Raw genomic sequence first — 23,219 nt, 5'->3', positions numbered from 1 at the left:
CTGATCAATGGAGATATAATTTTAATCACTTCAACTAATGTACTGCAATACCGTGCCGTGTTTTTTTTTGGTAATGCTCAATGGCAGGCAGAATGTTATGTTGCATTTTTAATACCTACTTTCATACTTGTTAAAGATATACCCTTGTACTTCAACTATTTTATGAATAAAGTTAAACATGAATGGGGACATATAAAATTGCTGACTCACAATGCAGCATTTAAAGTGTATGTATTGGAGTCGGCAGTGTAGCACAGCAGGTTAAAGCCAGGGCCTGCAGTGCTGGCCTCCCATCTGGGAGCTGGTTCAAGTCCTAGCTGCTCCACTTCTGATACAGCTCCCGGCTAATATGCCTGAAACCAGCAGAGGATGGCTGAAGAGCTTGGGCCCCTGTACCCACATGGGAGACCAGGAAGAAGCTCCTGGCTTTTGACTTTGGCCTGTCCAGGCAGGTCAGAGCAGCCATTTGCAGGCTGAACCAACAGATGGGAAATTTTTTCTCTTTCTCTCTCTTCCCCTCCTCTAACTCTACCTTCTAAATAAATAAATCAATCTTTAAAAAGTAAATAAAATTCATGTATTACTCTGCTCCCTAAATCAAAGTTAGTTAGAAATCATCATCTACTTCCCTTCCAGAAATCTTCTGAATGGAGCTACAGTTTATTGCCACATGAAGTTAATGTCACATGAAATACAAGTGATTCAAGACTGCTTTAGTACCAAAAATTTTCTAATAAATGGAAGAGAAACAATTTCATTCTCCTAAGTCCAAATGAACTATTAATGTTAGTAGAGATTTACCCCTAAACATAACTATGAAGCACAAACACGCCCAGAAATTAGATCACATATATCCTATTTTGTATTTTATCATAATAAAACATGCTATCATCTCAATCATGAATGACTAATACATGTAGTACTTCAGTTTCAAACATTCTCCGCTCTCAACTGAACTCCATCCATGAAAAACTAAGTAACTGAATTACTTCAGATCATTTTTCCATGCAAATTGTTCGGTATCTTGAAAATAACACTGTGACTCTACATAGTGTTTACGCTCTTTGCTTTTCAATTAAATCATTTTCCCTCATAGTCTTATGTTCCAAGGCTGAGCTATGATATTATCACCTGCCCCAAAGGAGTAGGTGGTTCCCCTAGAACAAAGAAATAAAAACTGAGCTGGCAAGTTGACCTCAATTAGGGAGATGAGAGTTTTTTTTTTTTTTTTTTTTTTTTTAAGTCTGCATATCACAGTAAGAGAATGAATTAATATCGAATGCCACAAAATCCAAGCCATATTAGGTAATGGAGTTTATATCTGACAGAAAAGAAAAGCCTCAGAAGAAAACTTGTAATGCGTGCATAATTTGGCTAAATCAGAGATTTAAAGGAAGTGGAGAGTCAGAATAAGATTGGTATGTATTTGAGGAGATGCTAATCGCCCAGGATGGTGAGCAAGGGCAAAGAGATCCAGATGGCTGTGGGATATCTAAGACCTTTGTGATCCAATGTATTGAAGCCTTAAGCGAAACTCTGCAAACGACTGTTCAAAAGGAAGTCAGGAGCCACGACATAGTGCTCCAGCCGTGACACGTGTGCAGGGCTGATGCTTATTCCTGACTCTTCCTCAGCTGCTGCTGGAATGCTAGGGACCAAGGGAGTCGAATCTTTAGTGAGTGTACTGAAAAGGCTTACCTTCTGGTCCTGGAGGTCAGAGTGCCTGCAGTTTAGGTAATACAAGAATGCTGGGGCTGGTACTGTGGTTTAGTGGGTAAAGCTGCCGCCTGCAGTGCCAGCATCCCATATAGGCACCAGTTCGAGTGCCAGCTGCTCCACTTCCGATCCAGCTCTCTGCTATGGCCTGGGAAAACAGTAGAAAATGGCCCAAGTGCTTGGGCCCCCTACACCCATATGGGAGACTGGAAGAAGCTCCTGGCCCCTGGCTTCAGAAAGGCCCAGCTCTGGCCGTTGTAGCCATTTGGGGAGTGAACCAGCAGATAGAAGATCCATCTGCCTCTACCTCTATGTAACTCTGCCTTTCAAATAAATAAGTAAATCTTAAAAAAAAAAGTGCTCTATTTTGGGAGAGGGCTCCAAATTAGTCAAAATTCAGTAGAGGACTCAATGACACCTAGAAAGCACTTCATGGACAATCCCTTCTTCCCACAACTATAAACTACATTTAGTGCCTGCATAAAGCCAATTCCAGGGAGAATCTAAATGGAAATGAAGACACAATTCAGAAAAAAATTATGTTTTTTAGAAACACAATGAATCATCTGTAAGAATCTATTAGTGCTATTTATGTAAGAGAGAAAACTTTCAATAGCCTAAACATTCCAACTAGGAATTCATTAAAATGGAAGGAAGTGAGGTATTTCTGATTGGGAAATAGAGGTTTTCTTCAAATTGATAGAATAATGATTCACTAGGAAGGTAAGATCAGCTACAAATACGAATAAGGAAACGTGATAGGCTTAAATAATTCAAAGGTAGTAGTAACACTGGATATGGTCATCATAAAAAGCTTTGGAAGATTCCCTAAGTCTAAACTGGTTCCACAAACTAAGGTCATTTAGCTTAGGAAAAGACAAAATGGATAAAAATCACAATGTTATTTGCATAAAAGATTTTCTAGTTGTAGTCTAAATAAGATTGTTATTCTTGTTTTACATGAGGAGACTGACTCTTGAAGAGATTAAACAGTGTTATTGGCACCACCTGTAAGAGTCTGTTGGAAGTCAGATGATTCCAGAACATGTGACAGTGCACATATCAAGGATCTCTGTAATGTACAATTTTAGGGTGGCAGTTAAAAATACAACAACAAAATAATAGATGTATATTATGCTACAAAACAAACTAGTATGTATGCTTTTTAGATTTCTCAGTATATCTAAAGCAATGTTCATGAAGATATTTGCCAAAGATTATCAATCTCAATACATATTTTTATGCTGAAATATTTTATTGTCAATTCTGAATTGAAGAAATGGTAAAAGTCAACAATAAGCCTTCAAATATAGCTCACAAACTCTTGGCTAACATATAATTCACAAACCTTAAGATGTGTTGGGAAGACATTTCATCTAGAAATTATGGTGCTTGATGAAGGATCCATTGGTTTGAGTCCTAGTGCTGTTGCCAATTCCAGTGTCCTGCTAATGGGTACCTTGGAAGGTAGAAGATGACGGCTTAACTAGTTGGGACCCTATAATCCACATGGGAAACCTAGATTGAATTCTGGCTCCTGGCTTCAATCTCGCCCAGCCACAGATCTTATAGACATTTAGGGAGTGGACAGATGTATGTGAGTGTCTCCTCTCTCTCTCTCTCTCTCTCTCTCTCTCTCTCTCTCTCTCTTTCTCCCCCCCCCCGCCCCGCCCAAATAAATAAACAAATAGAATTAAAGAGGTCAGTTTGTTATGGTCTTTGATATGGGTTTCTTTTTTTTTTTTTTTCCCAAATTCTTCTTTATTTACCTAAACTTCTATTCCAAATGCTCTCTCCTGTACTTTATTAGAAATTTCTAGGGATAATTAATGTTAACCCCAAGACCACCAATTTCTTTATAAACTTCCTGAAAGATTTTGCAAGTAGACAATATTATTAGGTGATGATGACCATAGCTTAGTTTCATTCATCACAAAGTAAATTTGGAGTAGAAAATAACATTATTCCCTAATAGAAAAAAAAATCCAATTCAAAAGGTGATATTACAGTTTAAATTCACAACTGATTTTAAGAATTAAAACATTGGGGCCAGGGCTGTGGTGCAGCGGGTTTACGCACTGGCCTGAAGCATCAGCATCCCACATGGGCGCCAGTTCTAATTCCGGCTGCTCTACTTCCGATCCAGCTCTGCTATGGCCTGGGAAAGCAGTAGAAGATGGCCCAAGGCCTTGAGCCCCTCCACCTACATGAGAGACCTTGAAGAAGCTCCTGTCCTCAGATCGGTGCAGCTCCAGCCGTTGCAGACAATTGGGGAGTGAACCAGCGGATGGAAGACCTCTCTCTGTCTCTACCTCTCCTCTCTCTGTGTACATCTTTCAAATAAAAATAATTTTTTTAAAAAAAGAATCAAACCATTTAGGTCTTTATTAGGTTTTCTACTCTATCTCTTCAAATTTAGTTTTAATTTTTCAATCCTAGAGAATACCAATGTGTATTGGTATTCTTTCTTGGGATAAGTTGCCTTTATCAAGTTCTATTTTTTAATTTCTATAATAGTTATTATGATTTTTATTTCATTTTCTTTTTAAAAATTTATTTGAAAGGCCGGCGCCGCTGCTCACTTGGCTAATCCTCCTCCTGCAGTGCTGGCACCCCGGGTTCTAGTCCTGGTTGGGGTGCCAGTCCTGTCCCAGTTGCTCCTCTTCCAGTCCAGCTCTCTGTGGTCCAGGAAGGCAGTGTAGGATGGCCCAGGTGCTGGGGCCCTGCACCTGCATGGGAGACCAGGAGGAAGCACCTGACTCCTGGCTTCAGATCGGTGCAGAATGCCGGCCAAAGCGGGCCATTTCGGGGGTGAACCAACGGAAGGAAGACTTTTGTCTCTGTCTCTCTCTCTCTCACTGTCTAACTCTGCCTGTCAAAAAAAAAAAAAAAATTTGAAAGACAGAGACAGAGAAAGAGAGCTTGCATCCACTGGCTCACTCCTCAAACACCCACATAATCAGGGCTATACCAGGCTGAAGCTAGGAGCCCACAGTTCAAAGTTAAACCTCTCACGTAAGTGGCAGGAACCAAAGTACCTGACCCATCAGACTCCTGTCCGCTGGGATGTGCATTAGCTGGAAGCTAGATATGAAGCAGAGGCAGGACTCAAACTGGGGCACTCTGACGAAAGATGCAGGTTTCCCAAGAAGCATCTTAACCATGATGCCAAATGTCTGTCCCCTACTTTTTCTCTTTTTTCATGGAATATTTTTGACTACATTTTTTATTGTGCTGATATTTTGAATAAATATTTGACCCTATCATTGTACTATCAGCTGATATGAATTATATGTGAAGTGTTGTTCACAAGTTAGAGCAAAGTCTTGTTTGGAAAATATGTAGTTGTATACAACAGAGGCAAATTGTTAACCTCATAGAGTATCCACACATACTAATAGAATTAGAACCAATCCCATAATTACATCTTCTGATACAAAGATGGAAAGCAATCAGTTACAAATAGTTAAAGGCCAATACCTAGCTAAATTTTAATATTCACAAAGAAATCAATTTTAATTATTATAAAATACTGAATTATGTTAATGTCTGATGTCTTCAGAATTTAAAAGATGCATTTTTCTCACCTGAGGTATGTTTTCACTTTAAAAAGTTAATCTCTCTGTATTAGAAAAACACACATATTAGATGCATTAAATTGTCCAGTTCACACCTAAGAAATGCATATTTAAGGGATAAGAAATAAAAGATTTAGTTGAATGCTTATCAAGCAGGGAGCAGGGATAATTTTGTACCTCATGATCAGAATAATTGACTTACTATAAGATTGTAAGTGATGAATCAAAAAATCCTATAATCAAATTGAAATTTGAATAAAAAATTAAATACAGCAAGAAGGCAAGTGGTAAAAGTATGGCCTGTGACCCTCAGCATCACCATAGATAAAGCTTTGATCGCATGACACATACAAAAATATATAAATATCCCCTTAACCTGTTTTAGAGTTTTCAATTACCTTTATAAATTATTTTTATACATTTTATATCTTATATTATTCCAAACTATGTGGGCTCATGGATCAGTTTCTCTAAAAGCTCATAATTCCAGATTAGTTCATAAAATCAGTTAGCCTATCGTCCTCTTACTGTGAGTTCAATTTCCATTTAGCACTGGCCACTGAATTTGTAAAAGTGTTGGCCTTAAGTGGTATAAATCACTACCTCTGAATATTTACATAGACTAAAATTTTGAGTCTAATAAAGTAGGGACACTTTGCTTTTGGTCACTGTTGTTTCTTTGCACAAGCTGACCTACAAAATGTAGTTATTGAGTAAAATACAACATTTGGAAGTAATGAAATCATGGTACAGTAACTGAAAACACTCAGATTTTATTCAGTAGACATACAATGTATTTAAAGTTCTGTTTATATTGCATATCCATGGTGAGTCAGTGAAGAGGAAAAACTAATGGCAGTTTATGAGTTTAATTTTGTTCCCAAAGTTCATATGTGGAAGTATTAATTTCCAGTGCCTGAGTCTGACTGTATTTAGAAGTAGGACCTTTAAATGAGCTATTAAGGTAAATTAAAGTCATATAAATTGGCACTAATCCCTTGAATGTCTGATGTTCTCAAACTAAGAAGAGAAGATTAAGACACAGATAGAGGTGTATGTGGAAGACACAGGGACAGGAGCAGTTTCCAAACCAAGGGTACTGGCATTAGCAGACACAACTCTTCAATCTTGGTCTCAGACTCCCAGCTTCCAGAACTGTGTGATGGCAAGTCTTTGTTGTTGAAGCCATCCAATCTTTGAAAATTGCTATAATGGACATCAGCAATAATACAGATAGTCATTGAGACATGGCTCAGAGGAGGAGCCATCTGTAGACTTCCAGAATGAAAATATAGAGGAACACATCTGGATTGTTAAATCTTCATATCAAAAGTGATATAATTTTGAGTCTATAACAAACCGTGTCCAAAATGTCTTAAGGGCATAGTCACCTTCAAAAAGGGTATTAATACTATGTTCCCAGAAGTCACAAGATATTTGTGCAAAACTATATGTTAATAGACTCAAATAGAAATGACTTATAATTTGAGTATGTCCAATGGTATCTGGCTTAAGCTCTTCCATTTTTCTTTTTTTAAAAAAAAAAAAAATTGTTGATAGAGAATGAGAAAAAGATTGAGAGTGAACTCCTATCCACTGGTTCACTCTCTACTTGCCACAATCAGGGAACGTAAACCAAGCTTGGAACTCAATACATATCACCATATGTATGACAGGTACCCAACTACTTAAGCCATTACCTGGTAATTCCCAGGTGTTCATTAACAGGAAGTGAGTATCCAGTCTGGAGAATGCAGTCAGAACTCAAACCCAGGTACTTCAGAGTGGGACACCGGGATCTCAAATGGCAGGTTGATTGCTAGGCCGAAGCCCGTCTTTGCTTTTAAGTCAATTTACTGTTTTGAAAAATAGGATTGCTTTACATATCTGTCCCTAGTAGTTAGTTTTGTTGTATGTTTGTCCTTTGGTTTATAATTTTCTCCCTACCTACATAGTTCCTGTTTTGTTCTGTAAAACTGTATTCCACATTATCAACCAAATTGATCTTTTCAACCATAAATCTCTATAAATAAAACACAAAATCAAACCAGCATGCCTGTTAACTGTTGTGATTCCTCACAGGCCTTGGTTCTGTCATTAATTTGGCACTTGAAAAACTCCATATGTGCCTGTTTGCATTTCCCAGAAATAGCTTGACCTGGAAGTAAAATGGAGTCAAGGACATTATGACCAACACCTGGGTGGTACATTGCTCTCCAAAACACAAACTACAGACATAGCACGATTGCAATATCTATATTACAAGCAGTTAACCAAAAGTAGCTGCTGTGCACTTATCTAGCTCTCACAGCATTAATTATATAGCATGCACCAAAGAAATATTTGTTGACTATTGACTTTATGACTTAAGCTATTATTGCAAACTGAACTGAGACACTGATATAGCAATGTATATTAGTGCAGGTATTTCAAAAATATTTTAGCAGAATTTATCAAAGGTTTTTTATAGGATTGTCTTCTTTGTGTAATACCAGATCAATAAATATATCCTTAGAAAATCATAAATTCTACAAAAATCTAAATATGTAAAATACTCTTAATAGATTCTAATAGTAACAAGTTGCAAACAACACAAAAGTGGTAGAGAATAGTTAAATATGTTATACTTGAAAACCACCAAAAATAACTTAGAAGTACCATTTAATACAGTGAAACACACATAAATAAAAGGTCATGCTTTGAAAGAAGCAAATAGAATCAGTGTGTGACTACCATTATATAAATATAACATGAAAGATCATGAAAGAAATCAAATATGACATTATCACTTGTTATAGTCAGGTAATGGAAACATGAGTTTTATTTCTATTATTTTAAGGCAGTTATAATTTTAAAATGAATCTATATCTCTTTTATAAAGGGAAATGGGGAATAGCACTGTAGGAGGTTAAGCCACTGCCCATGATATTCTTACCCAATGTGGGCACCAGTTCATGCCCTGGTGGCTCTGATTTTGATCCTGCTCCCTGTTGGTAGCCTGGGAAAAGCAACAAAAGATATCCCCACTGTTTGGGCCTCTACCCCTGATGTGGGAGACCTGGATTAAGCTCCAGGCTCCTGGCTGTGGGTTGGCCCAGGGCTGGTCATTGCAGCCATCTGGCAGTGAACCAGCAGATATATGCTCACGCTCTCTCTCTCTCTTTCCCTCTGCCCATCTCTGACTTTCAAAATAAATGTTTATATATAATATATGGAAATTATGTTCTACAATGCATAAATCTTGAAATAAGAATTTTTATTATTCATCCTTAAAATTGATATGTATCATAATTACTGATTGTAAGACATCTCAATTACTAGTATATTTACTTTTTTATATATTCTACAATGATGTACCACAATAGATAAATAAAACATATCTCTACCTTTCAAGAAACATGCTGTAAAGGAATATTAAGTGAGTCATAACTTAGATAGCTATGTTTTACAGTATTTCCCATCTACTCCAACCAATCAACTATAACAGGACTAGAAATGGCCAAGATTATTAACTCCGAATTTTACAAAGTCAAGGGTGTTTTGCAGATAACTGCAAATTAACAGCACACTATCAAATAATCTAAAAATCAAGTAAGAAATCAGAAAGGAAATGAGAGAATACTTGAAAATGAAAATGAAGATATAATAGATCAAAACTCAGCATATACAAGTACAAGAAAATGTATAGTTGTAATCATCTATATTTAAAAGATCTCAAATGAATAACCTTCCATCTGATAAACTCAGTAAAATAGTAAACTAAATATAAGCAGAAATAATAAATATCAGTGAAAAATAACCATATCTAATCACTTTTGAAAAAGACCAACAAAATAGATAAAATTTCTCTAGATTACAAGAAAATATTGAAAAGATATAGCAAAAGGAATTAATGAAATATATTATTACCAGATTTATTGGAATAAGTGGGATTATAAGGGTATACCATAAACGATTGTGTGCCAACAACTTAGACAACTTGGGTTGAATGGACAAATTCCTAGGAAGATATAAATTATTGAAACCAACCTAGGAAAAAATAGAAACCATGAATAAAAATCATCAAAATTTCCTCAAAGAAAAATCCAGGACCAGATAGCTTCTCTGATAAATTCTGTCAACCATCCACCACCAAAGAATTAGCAGAAATCTTTCACAAGCTTTTCTAAAAGACAGAAGTTTTCATTTTCCCAACTCATTTTGTAATTATTTTATAACTTTAACCAAAGATACCACTACCAAAGAAAACTATATTGACACAGAAATGTTTAACAGAAGGTAGCTAGCTGAATTCAGCAATGCATAAGAATGGTTATACATGATAACCAACTGGAATTTATTTTATGAATACAAGATGGGTTTAGCATATAAAAATATTTATAAAATATTATACCAATATAATAAAGGAGAGGCCAGTGCTGTAGCATAGCTGGTGAAGCCGCCACCTGCAGTGCGGCATCCCACATGGGTGTCGGTTCGATTCCCAGCTGCTCTACTTCCTATCCAGCTCTTGGCTATGCCCTGGGAAAGCAGTAGAGAATGGCACAAGTCCTTGGGCCCCTGCACCCACATGGGAGACCTGGAAGAAGCTCCTGGCTCTGGCTTCAGATAGTCCCAGCTCAGGCCATTACAGCCAACTGGGGAGTGAACCAGCAGATCAAAGACCTTTCTCTCTCTCTCTGCCTCTCTCTGCCTCCCCTTCTCTGTGTAACTGTGACTTTCAAATAAATAAACAAATCTTTAAAAACAATAGAATAAAGGAGAAAACCACATAATTATCTCAATAGATATTGACTTATACTTGGAAAACATTTAATTCTTTACATCAAACTTGCCATGCTAGAAATAGATGGGAACTTTCTTAATCTGATGAAGGACATTTCTGATAAAGATGGCTGCTTCCCCTATGACCAGGAAAAATATAAGATGTCTATTCTTGCCATTTTCTAACAGAAGTTACAGCCAGGGGAACTAAACAATAAGATGAAATATAAGACATTTAGTTTGGAAAGTAGTAAAACTCTATTTGCAAACAGTGTGAGTCAGAAATATCTACATGATGTTAGATGAAATCAGTTTAGTTTATTCAGGTTTCAAGATGTAAGCTCAATATTTTTAGATAGAACAAAAATAAAATAAAACAATTTGATATACAATAGCATCAGAAAGAATGAAGAATTTAGGCATACATCTAACCAAATAAATGCAAAAACAAATATATAAATAAATGGAAAACCATATTATATTCCTGGATTCAGAGTCTTAGCGTCTAAGATGGCACATTATCTAAATTTTTCTATATACATCAAGCAAAAACCTTTGCATATCTTTGTGCCTTTTTTGTCAAGATTTATAGGCTGATTCTAAAATATGGATATTCCAGGGGCCTAGAAAAGCCCAATCAATCTTGGAAAGAACAAAACTTGAAGATCCACAGTCCTCAGTTTGAAAGAATGCAGTAATGAGAAAGCAGCAGTGATAACAATATTGCAATACTACATAAGCAAAGAAGTGTAGACTGAAGAATAGAATTGAAAAGTACAGAAAGAAACTTCATGATATTTGGTCAATCAATTGTCCACAAGATTTCCAAGATAAGTTCTTAAAAGAAAAAAGTCTTTTAACATGGTTTGTGAAAAACTGGATAACTAAACATGAATTATGTTGGACCATTTCTTCATAATATACACAAAGTTGAAAAGACAGCCTCTTAAGTGATAAAACTACAAAATTCTAGATAGCATGTGCTAAGTTCATGAAAATGCATAACTTTTTCTTGAATATTGCACAAAGGAAAAAAAAGCCAATGGAAAACATAAATAAACTGGACTTTTGTTCTCCAAAGGACAATACTAAAAGAATAGCTCCAAGATTGAGGAAAATTATTAACATAAAAATATGATAAGGATCTAATACTCACAATATATTGAAGTGTTACAACTTGATAATAAAAAGATAATTAAAATGGATTTGAATATATATATTTCCTCAAAGAAATTATATAGATGAGCAGCAACATCAAAAGTGCTCAATATCATTGATCAGTAAGGAAATATAGATCAAAGCCACAATATGATATTCATTCACAAGGATGATTACAACCAAAAGGCAGATAATCATAAATTTTGGCAGGAATGGAAAGAAACTATAACCTTCATGCTAGTGAGTTTGAAAGTGATACAGCCATTTCGGAAAATGACCTGACAATCACTCAAAAGATGAAACTCATCATATGACCCAGCAATTCTATCATTAGGTACACATTCAAGAATTGAAAACATGCCCACACCAAAAACTAAATGAATGTTTTCTGGACCAAATATAACCAAAACATGAAAATAAGTAAATGTTTATTCAACTCTTAAATAAACAGAATGCTGAATAATGAGAAAATGGAACATTATTTCACCATAAAGATGAGAACAAAATATTGACTCATGCTGCAGTTATGATGTACTTTTGAATAAAAAATTCACAGTTAAATAGGTCAGACAAAAAGGGTATTTAAAAATTATTTGTTGGGGCCGGTGCCGTAGCTCACTTGGCTAATCCTCCACCTGCAGCGCCGGCATCCCATATGGGTGCCGGGTTCCAGTCCCGGTTTTTCCTCTTCCAGTCCAGTTCTCTGCTGTGGCTGGGGAAGGTGGTGGAGGATGGCCCAAGTGCTTGGGCCCTACACCCACATGGGAGACCAGGAGGAAGCACCTGGCTCCTGGGTTCGGATCGGCGCAGTGCCGGCCACAGCGGCCATTTGGGGGGTGAACCAACGGAGGGAAGACCTTTCTCACTGTCTTTCTCTCACTGTCTTTCTCTGTCAAAAAAAAAAAACTATTATTTCAAAGAGTTACAAAGAGAGTGAGGGAGAGACAAAGACAAGGAGAGGTTGAGTTTTTAAGTCATGTGGGCTATAAAATATTAGGGTAAAAGAAACACTTCAGATGCAGATAATTGTGCATTTAAAGCCTAAATATGAATTAAATTAGTGAAATTTTGCTATTTTTATTTAGCCAGTCCAGTACTTCAGATATGGGAAGGTTTTTTAAATGCAGGTGCTTAGACCCAACTAAGGAATTAATACATTAGATAGGTTCTAAAGAGAAGGTCTTGGTAACCTCCATTTTTCTAAAAATTTTTTTGCCATGTATAAAGCAATATATGGAAATCACTGCTATAACTTCTCTTATGAAGGATAGAGGTCATGCTTTACTTATAACTTTATCTCTCAGACTACATACAGAGTGGTTTTCCAATGGGAAATGAACTGAAACTCTTACCATAATTTTGTATACACATGTACTGGTGCCTCATTCATTTTTTAATCACCAGGGTTACATTATATCAAGGGGGTTAACTATAAGTTGGTAAATGTTCACATTATTGAGCAGGTGGCCAATTGCAAAATTCCCAGTCTGCTTGTAAGATGACTCAAAATTTTCAGAAAAGAATCCAAAGAAATTAAGTTTTAGTTTTTTGTTTGAGCATCTGTATACTTTATTCATGCCATTAGTTCCTATATTTCAATGCAAGGCATTTTATAGCAACCTGTCATTAACAGTGTAAAAACTAATTGCAAGTTGCATGCTACATTAATTTTTCCCATAAACAAACATCCGAGAGGTAAAACATATGCTAATAAAGAACTGATAATTTTATTCACATACTTGCCAAGACAGATGGAAGGCACCTCAGACACGGAATTTTGATAAGCTGGGAACCTCAGTCCAGAACATTGTTTAGTAATGTCTTGACAAGTTCCGTGAATTCTATGGGCCCATTTAGACCTGCAAGTGCCATTTCCCTACACTGGCTTGATTTTATTTTTGAATTTGTGTTTTCTGATAAAATTTTGATTTTCAAGGTAAGGAGTGTACCTGCATGAAGACTGTAATCCAAATCAAAAACATGTCTGAGTCTTGCACACCTGGGCTAACATTTGTCACCTGGATCTTTCTCCTAGTTGAACAATGGTGGACAAATTCACCAGCTAAGACAGATGGTTTTCGCTTCTCTCCAATTAATTAAATCTACTTCTTTTGACCAATTTTTTTCAGGGGATTCTCCAGGGATAATGTCTCATATACAATGAGTACAATACATAACATCAAAGGGGTTCACTACACCTATTTTGCTGGTCATTTTAGAGCAAACAGAATAATAAATATATTCTTAGTGTTCAGAAAAGGAGAATGAACTATGGTTAGGCATGCTATTATTTTCCTTTTTATTAGTGTATACCTAGAGAAGGTAATACAAGGCTAAGTCTATTCTGATTTTTAGACTGACAAATCTTTCAAATAATTACTGACAGTTCTAATTTCCCCCTCATGTAGCATCAAACAATTTATGAAAATGGTTGTACTTGCTGTTGGTCGACACATGAGTTATTGAACTATAATGGAAAAAAATCAGGTAATTTCCAGATTTTATAATATAATAGAAAATTAGGTAATGTTCAGTCTATTCGTAACTGCACTTGAAAAGGTAGTAATACCCAAACTATAACTTTTTGAGAGCATATTTAGTTTAATTTAATGTTATGGGAGGCATCTACTCAAAAATGCTCTACAGCTATACATGAGTATTTCAAAAATGTCATGGAAAATGTAATTAACGGACTTCATGCAAGATTTTTTGAGGTCCATTCATAGAAGGGATCTTCAAAAAAACTCATTAAAATGTATTAAAATGCAGATTAATTTTTGGTACAAAAATAAATATATTGTATTTTTCCACAAATTTTTTCAAGTACCTTATACATAAGTTTTTCCTCATTTCCTAGATCTTACAGTGGTGGGTCCATGTGACCAGTACTGCCAACTATCACTGAAGGAAAGTTGGAAGTTCACTACTGGGACCTAAGATAGGGAAGAATCAAGGTTGTAATGACACTCTCCTCTCTTCCTCTTCCATCCTAGGAAATCCACGCTGAGACAGCAGAGTCATAAAATGTAGGAGGACATAACCTGCATGTGTAAAACTCCAGAATTTATGAGTGCATTTGTTTTTTAGCATAATATTATCTAGCCTATTGATATAAATATAAATTGAATCTGAGATCAAAAGATCTGAGTTTTAGTCCCAAATCACAGATTCATTTTACAATTTTGATTATGACTAACTTAAATTACTGATTCCTTCATAAAATTATTGCTTGCCAAATAACCACGCTCTCTTATGTTTCTCACCAACAGCTTTCCTTAGTTTGCTATTATATGACTAGTTCTTTTTCCTGGACTAAGATCAGTGAAGATATGCATTCGTTATAGCCAGATGCAATACAGAGCTACTATTCTTTTTTAATCGGTCATCTTTCCCCTGTCATGGGGATGCAGAATTCAGGGTTTTAAATGTTGTGAGCTCTAAGACAAGGAATCATGGCCACACAACAATGGATTCTAAATGCTTTATTAATTTATTTTATGGTTTATTTTTAAAATAACTATTTTGTTCTACATTGAGGTCTGTATGTGTGTTTGTTATGTGTTAATGTCATCTGGTTCCTTAGCGAGTACCTTATTTTCTAGGTAGTGGTACTCTAAGTGTGGTCTACAGATCTGTGAATTAAAAACTATATTACCGATAAACAATTAAACAAATACAGAATTTGAAAATATGATCAAAGAAGGTTTTTTTTCTTCCATGATGTCCAACTGTATGTTTGTTTCCAATAATGCATTCTATTTCATCTATGTGTTCTATAACTGGTCTCTGTGCCATATCAGGCCTTTGAAATTGTTAAATAAATGAATTATAATGTCTGTACTCCTCATATAGAGATATGTACATTAACATTAGAATTATATTTATTACTTATGGTAAATATGACATACTTATTTTCAGAAATGTATATATATATTGGAAAACACAGACAGGATAGCAATACACTAAAAATTCATTGTAATTGATATTTTGGTGAATTGTAGATGTCTACTTAGAGATACACACATATATGTATAGACTTTAATTGAATTAAGCTAGATAAGCCATTTAGTATTCATTTTTGTTCAAATTTTTTTGCAGTCTACAAAGATATTTCAGAAATTCATAGAAAAAAATAAATTAACAATGTAAAGCATTGGGCATTTGGCCTTTCAATTAAGTCACTTGTTGGGATGTGTTTTCTAACATCGGAGTATTAGGGTTTAATTCCAAGATCTGATTTGATCTCAGCTTCCTACACCAATGTGTACCATGAGAGGCAGTGGTAATGGCTAAAGTAGACGGGTTTCAGCCACTCAGATGGGAGGCCTAGATTGGGTTTCCAATTCCTGCCTTCCATCCTATGGCCACTGCAGGCATTTGGGGAGTGATCTAGCAATGGGAGCTCTCTCTATGTATCTGGCTCACTCTCACTTTCTCTCTTAATGTCTCAAATGATTTTTTTTAAATAAGTTTATTTTGGTGCTAAAAATTTTGAAATCCAACAGATTTTAATAACATTAATTTTCCATAAACTATTCAAAGACTTCTTATACATCCCATAACATCACTTCTACTCACTGATAAATACTTAGTATTCCATTATAAACTCATACCATACTTTATCCCATCTGTCATATATTCAGATTTGGCTATTTCAATCACTTATTAAAATAAGCTTCCATAATCAATTGTGAATACACATTTTCACATACATATGATGATAATCTTAGGGTAAATTGCAAATCATACGATCTCTGGATCACTGAGCATGCCTGCATTACAGGCCCTTTGAACTAGGTCCAAGAGTGACCATTCTATCAAACTAAGACTTTTTAAAAATATTCATATAAAAATCAGCCCTCTTTATATAACCATGTAAGTTATACACATCTTTGTTCTTGCACACTTGTAATATCTGATGGTCAATTTCTATAGTTTTATATTATAGGGATCAAGCTGAGGACAAAGCCAGCTGGCCAGCAGTGCCTACAAAACCATTCTATTGGATGGTTTTAAGCATACGAATTAAATAGTATCTATTTTGTATCTCCCCCTTGGCCGGCAGATGTAATGGGATGAGACTAAATTTTCCTTGGTGAGCCCATACTTTTATGATCCATATGTTCAAGTAGGAGAAAATGAAGCACTCTTCATGCTACAAAAGGGCTCAGACAGAAGTGAACAGAAACGGTGATTTTAATAACCTCTGCAGAGCTTTAAGTCCTATTTTGCCATTTATATTAAGACTCTACTGTCACACTTCTATGGATTTTATGACGAATAAAGGTGAATTTTAAAACACAATGCTTTTATCTTAAAATTTAACATATTAATTTTTCATGAAACTTAACAGCAAGTTTTTACAATGTAGTGTTGTTATTTTATTCTAAGTGGAAATGGTAACTTAGAGTAATCAGATATGATTGTTATTCTCTTTAAATACAAGAGGACATTGGATATATTTCATTAGGCTGCATAGTATGTAAGAAGGTACACCAGGTTGTTTCCTTCAAATTTCAGGGAACTCTCCATTACCTCTTTCACTCTCTCAGTCTTGTTGTTTCATTGTTATACGGAATGAAGACAAAAAAGACAGGGTCAATAGGAAACACCAGGAATATTTGGCATTGCCTAAAACCTCCATTACAATATGGCGCCTGGAGGATGTTTGAGGGGTGTGTCTGCAGCTGCTACTGTTAAGCCACGTAAGATTGGACCACTGGCAGGGATAGGTCCGCTTTAGTTCCGGACATGTGGACAGTGCATGATCCCTATACTTTGCTTAAGATGCCCCTGTGCGTGGTCCACCCACGCCTGCATGACCTTTTCGCTCATTGGCTCCCCTGCTGTGCATGCCTTTTTGTAAGCCTTATAAGCCTGTACACTTCCTCAATAAAGTAGGTCCTGCTTCAACAGAGCTCACGGGTGCTTGTTGTGTTCTTGACCCATCAACCGTACCTTTCCCGTCTGCCTTGTCAGGGAGTGCTTGTACTGTTCCCTGGTCAGAGGCCAGCCTCAGGCTTAAGACCGCCAACACAGGAATAGGAATTTTATTATACGGGAGGGATATCAATGGATCAGCAAGCCACTTTTTTTTTTAATTAATTTTTTTTTTTGACAGGCAGAGTGGACAGTGAGAGAGAGAGAAAGGTCTTCCTTCGCCGTTGGTTCACCCTCCAATGGCCGCCACGGCCGGCGCACTGTGGCCAGCGCACCACGCTAATCCGATGGCAGGAGCCAGGTACTTATCTCCTGGTCTCCCATGGGGTGCAGGGCCCAAGCACTTGGGCCATCCTCCACTGCACTCCCTGGCCACAGCAGAGAGCTGGCCTGGAAGAGGGGCAACCGGGACAGAATCCGGCGCCCCAACCGGGACTAGAACTCAGTGTGCCGGTGCTGCAAGGCGGAGGATTAGCCTAGTGAGCCACAGCGCCGGCCTCAGCAAGTCACTTTATTTAAGTTTTAGAACGTATATGTGTTTGTAAGTAACAGGGTTGTACCTTTGACAGAATTAGAAACTTAGATATGAACATGACATTGGACTCAACAGATAAGACCAAATCTGCAGAACTGACCTATCTGGTAGACTGTTTTCAAAGCATCAGAGACAAAAAGAGACCCACTCTGCATATGAAGATAATTATATTTTTCAAGAAAGAAAGAAAATTCCAAATATTTAAAAGTGGATGGATGAAGAACTCTTTCCTGGAACCTAGAATCTATTATGATATTGCCAAGGAAGCAAACACTAATAAGAGATGAATTTGGTCCATCTTAATTAATGCATAGGCAGTAGGAATTTAAAAAAAAAAATGAGGCAAGCATTGTGGAACTGAAGGTTAAGCCACTGCTTGGAATACCCACATGCCATATTGGAGTACCGGTTTGAGTCTGATCCAGCTTCCTAAAAATGCACATGGGAGGCAGAAGTTGATGGTCTAAGTATTTGGATTCCTACCACTCACAAGGGATAACTGGATGGAGTCTCTCTCTCTCTCTCTTGGCTTTGGCCAGGCCCAGCCCTGGTTATTGTCAGCTATTGGGGAGTGAACCAGCAGATGGAAGATCTGTCTCTATCCCGGCTCGCCCTTTCTCCTTTTCTGACCTTCAAATAAATAGGTAAATAAATATTTTTAAAATGGCTTGAAAATGTCATTATGTTCTTAAAACTGCATTAATGAAATTTGTTACCTTTGTATAAATAAAAAAAATTTAGAATGACAAATGTAATCCAAATGCCATATTCCAAAGTGTATATTTTGAACATGAATCAGACAAGGAGACAGCTGTTTTTAATAATTTCATTCCAGTCCATGCCTTGTCCTGTGGCATATGTATAGATGTCTCCATGTATATGATATATAGTCTTGGCACAGGGGCCTAGACTGGAGTAGATTTCAAAAACTGGACACACTTTTAGCAAAGATGAAAGATAGCTTGCCTATGTGATGTCTGTATTTAAGAGAAACACAGTATTAATTATAATCATTGTTTGTTAGGGAAATTCTAAGGAATGATGCTCAATTATAATAGGAATTCAATCATCACCACCTGACATTACTTTATAGATGCAAGTAGGGGTGCAGGGTAAGAGGCAATGGGAAATAAGAACTAAAGTATGCAACTGTGACTTGATGAAAATACATTCAATATAAATTCCATAATAGCTGCAAACCAATGGAAAGTGCTTTTTAAAATCTATGCTGCCAGCCTCAATTACATTTGCAAAACATTTTAACTTTTTAACTGCTGGTTGATAAGGCGTATTGTTTTTTAAAACCTGTATCATTTAAGCAGAATCATGCATCTGTTTTTCTTACTGCATAACATATCTTTCAGTTTTTGATGATGCCGTTTTCATAATTTTCATGTCCATTCATAATTGTATAGACATGGATGTTTTACCTTCCAAGACAGAGCAGTGTTAACTTTTCAGGTTTTTAAGTAAATACACATCTTCTGTCTTTAGAATTATAACTTCACACCAGACTTCAATTTTCATATGCTCTTATTTTAATCTTATCAAGAAAAAGACTAGCAGACACTGAATGTCCACAGCAAATTCCATGACCTGAATAAAAGAAAAAGTGATAAATGACACCATATCATGTGGTTGAAAAATAAGTAAACTTGGACATAATTCAGAGGACTTGAAAAGGATTCCTCTCTGTCCCCTGCCTAATATTGGCTGGAATCCTAATGAAATCAGGCTAAGCATTAAAACCAGAGCATTCCTCACTTCAACCCTAGTTTTCTGTTTTCCAGGAATAGCTCACTTGACAAAATGGTGCTGCTTTGGGTTCTGCATCCAGATGGCAATGTAAAATAAGAACTTGTCTGATAATCTCAGAATCTTGCAAAATGTTTGTTTTGAGTACAAAGAAATAAGGCTGAGCATGTGGTAAAGGAGAAGGCATGGGCAGATTTCTAAATTGATTCTCACTTGCATAAGACAAATCTGTTTGTCATGTGACTCTAAAAAGTATTCAATGGTTTTATGAAGCAAATATTTCACTCAGTGCAGAAGGATTGCTCATCACGTCGTGACCCTGAATATAATCTCCACAAATTACTCCTCTCCTCCCGGATTTAGGAGTTATCAACACACAGACATGGCACACTAATTTTCAAGTCAATTTTCTCAAAACCTTAAATGGATACAGCACTATCTCCCCCTCTTGGCTCATTTAACCTCATACTTTGATGTCTCATAATATGGCACTAAATACCCAGTATCCTAAGGAGAAATTATCAGGTTGTCAAACTCAATAGACTATTAAATTGCTGTATATGGTAATGCTTTCCTGTGAAATGTATGTATATGTTTGATACCTGAGTTACTAAAATACTTCCACCTATGTCTCTGGCTTTAAATGACTACTCAAACACCACTAGGAATTTATTTCTTACCCCCACTCAATTTTTTTTTCAATTTATAAAGCTGGATCATTTTTCCAAATTAAGTCTATTGATATATTTGAAAGTCACAGTTACAGAGAGAGAGGGAGAAAGGGGGTGGGAGGAACAGATAGAGAGAAATTGATCTCCCATCTGCTGGTTTACTCCTCAAGTGGCTGCAACGTCCAGACCCAAGCCAGGAGCCAGGAATTTAATCTGGGTGTCCCACATGGATGGCAGGAGCCCAAGCACTTGGGGCATCCTCCACTTCTCTCCCAGACCATTACCAGAGAGCTGCATCAGAAGTAGAGCAGCCAGAAATCAAACCAGTGCCCATATGGGATGCCAGTGTCACAGGTGGCAGCTTTACCTGCTATGTAACAATGCCACCCACAGACTGAATCATTTGAATCTTAACATATGTAAGTTAAAGTCATGCTGTTTCTGCTTCAAATATACAAGTACACAATTAAGTTCAGGAGAATGCAAAAATTCTCTTTAGAATGTAGTTACAAATAAAAAAGACAGTAGACTACTTGGTAGATTTATCTAGGAAATGTCAAAACGCTTTAATTACAAAGAAATAAAGCACACATGCACGAAATCTGCCTATAAAATGGAGTGTTATGTTTGGGCAGCAGATTAAACCACTGCCTGCTATGCCAGCATCCTGTATTGGAGCCTTGAGGCAAGAATGGGCTGCTCTGCTTCTGATTCACCTCCTTCCTAAGTTGCCTGAGAAAGCATGGAAAATGAACCATGTACTTGGGACACTGTAACCCACATGAGAAATTCAGATTAAGTTTCAGGCTCCTGGATTCAATCTGTTTCAGTCCCAGCCATTGTGGTCATTTAGGGAGTATAACAGTAGACGGAAGATTTCTCTCTCTCTCTCTGCCATTCAAATACATAAATGTTTATAAGTAAATGACAAAGATTAGTTGAAAGTAGTTTGTGTATGTCATATTAATTATGATACAGCAAATACAGACAGTCCTCCATAACCAACATTCTGTATCCACAGATTCAAAGCAGGAATTAAAAAATATTTTAGAAATTATATCAGTACTGAACATGTATAGACTATTTCATCATTATTTTATAGATACAGTGTATCAACTCTTTACGCAGCATTTGCATTGGTTTAGCTATTGTGAGAAATCATTTATAATATATGGCAGAATATACATAGGTTATATGCAAATCCTGTACCATTTTCTATGGTATTTGGAATCCAGGGATTTCAGAAACCAAGGGGAACCTGGAACCGATTCCCTGCAAGTAACAAGAAATGACTCCACTGACCACAATGAAAGATATACTTTATTTGCCATTGATTCTAGGTTTTGCCAATAATCTAATTAATGGAATATAAAGCCAAGAGGAGCTTACAATGAGTGTGCAGCTGTGCTTACTTAATATCACGCTACTGAATTTTGACAACAGAATAGCATGCTCCAAGTGAAGTCTGGGCTAATGAATATGAGAGTCAGTCAAACCAGATCTTTATCCAACATGCAGCTTGGAAGCAAGTACATTTTAACACTGAATAAATCATCCATATCCCAGTTGACTCACACATAGGTAAAATGATTATTATTTTATATTACTCATTTTTTAAAATTGTTATGTATTTTATATAAGAGTGAGAGAGAAAGTTAGAGTTTAGAGTTAAGAATTAGAAGAGTTGGCCGGCGCCGCGGCTCACAAGGATAATCCTCCGCCTTGCGGCACCAGCACACCGGATTCTAGTCCCGGTCGGGGCACCGGATTCTGTCCCGGTTGCCCCTCTTCCAGGCCAGCTCTCTGCTGTGGCCAGGGAGTGCAGTGGAGGATGGCCCAAGTGCTTGGGCCCTGCACCCCATGGGAGTGCGCCAGCCGTGGCGGCCATTGGAGGGTGAACCAACGGTGAGGGAAGACCTTTCTCTCTGTCTCTCTCTCACTGTCCACTCTGCCTGTCAAAAAAATAAATAAAATAAAATAAAATAAAAGAATTAGAGGAGTTAGAGTTAACGTTGGCATTAAATGTTGTCTATCCTCTGGTAACAGTAGGGACCAGGAACTCAATCTGGGTCTTCAATATGGGTAACAGGAACCAACTATTCAAGCCATTATCTTCTGTTTCCCAGGGTGCACATTAGCAGTAAGCTGAAATTGGAAGCATAGCTGAGATTTGAACCCAGGCACACTGATAGAGGATGCAAGTGTCCCCAGCATCACCTTTTTCTTAAGATTTATTTATTCATTTATTTAAAAGGGAGAGGGAGATGAGAGGGAGAGGGAAGTGAGGGAGAGTGGGAAGGTAAGAGGGAGAGGGAAAGGTGAGGGTGAGAGGAGAGGCAGGGGAGGGGCAGGGGAAGGGTTAAGGGGGAGGGAGAGGCAGAGGGAGAGAATACACTGATCTTCCATCTGCTATTTCACACCACAAATAAACACAAAAGTTCTGGCTGAGCTCGGCTGAAGCCAGAAACTAGAAGCCAGGAACTCCTTCCTGGTCTTCTTCATGTGTGGCAGGGGCTGAAGTACTTGGGACATCATCATCTACTGCCTTCCCTGGTACATTAGTAGCAAGTTAGATTCTGAAGCAGAGCAGCCAGGACTTTGAACCTGGCACCCTAAGGTTGGCTGCAGGCCTAGCAAGTGGTGGCATAAACTACTGAACCACAATACCATGCCTCCCCCTGATGCCATTCTAACTACTGTGACCAAGGCCAGTGACTGTATCCCTACATTTTGTGAACATTTTATTATCAAGTATTATTGTTAAAACAGCTAATATGGTTTATGTTTATTGTGAATATCTTCCTTCCAAGGTGATTTGTTCTAAGCTAAATAGCCATTGTTAAAATTTTTGCTTAATTATTACTTACTTCCTGTGAGATGTTGAGGCAACTCATACAAGCTTTAGAGTTCTAATATAGAAAATTCTGACATTGTTACTACCTCTAGGAGGTTTTCTGAATATTAGCTATGAAAATAGTTGAGTACGGCAAGTGTGAACAAAGTATCTGATCATAATTAGGACCTACCATATGGTTCTCTGGTTTGGATGTAAGTTTGGGTGTTGCTCAAATGTCTTTGATTAAGAGGCTTGATTCCCAGAGT

The 23,219-nt window shown here is 37.0% G+C and overlaps 1 long non-coding RNA gene across 2 annotated transcripts in view; it reads left to right on the top strand.

Moving 5' to 3' along the window:
• Positions 1–13,689, top strand: part of LOC127488298 (uncharacterized) — a 187,926-nt gene extending 174,237 nt beyond the window's left edge. The window contains exon 4 of one of the 2 annotated variants that reach the window (XR_016230252.1): positions 13,625–13,689. This is a non-coding gene — a long non-coding RNA (uncharacterized LOC127488298). Of the gene's footprint in view, positions 1–3,862; positions 4,036–13,624 lie in introns of those variants that run through there. The other variant, XR_007915906.3, reaches the window with a different exon arrangement.
• Positions 13,690–23,219: the final 9,530 nt, after the last annotated feature.

Source organism: Oryctolagus cuniculus, chromosome 2, assembly GCF_051225735.1.
Source record: "Oryctolagus cuniculus isolate XC-2025 breed Fujian yellow rabbit chromosome 2, ASM5122573v1, whole genome shotgun sequence".
NCBI classification, from domain to species: Eukaryota; Metazoa; Chordata; class Mammalia; order Lagomorpha; family Leporidae; genus Oryctolagus; species Oryctolagus cuniculus.
Note: the sequence above shows the minus strand (reverse complement) of the source record. Positions and strands in the feature narration are given on the sequence as shown.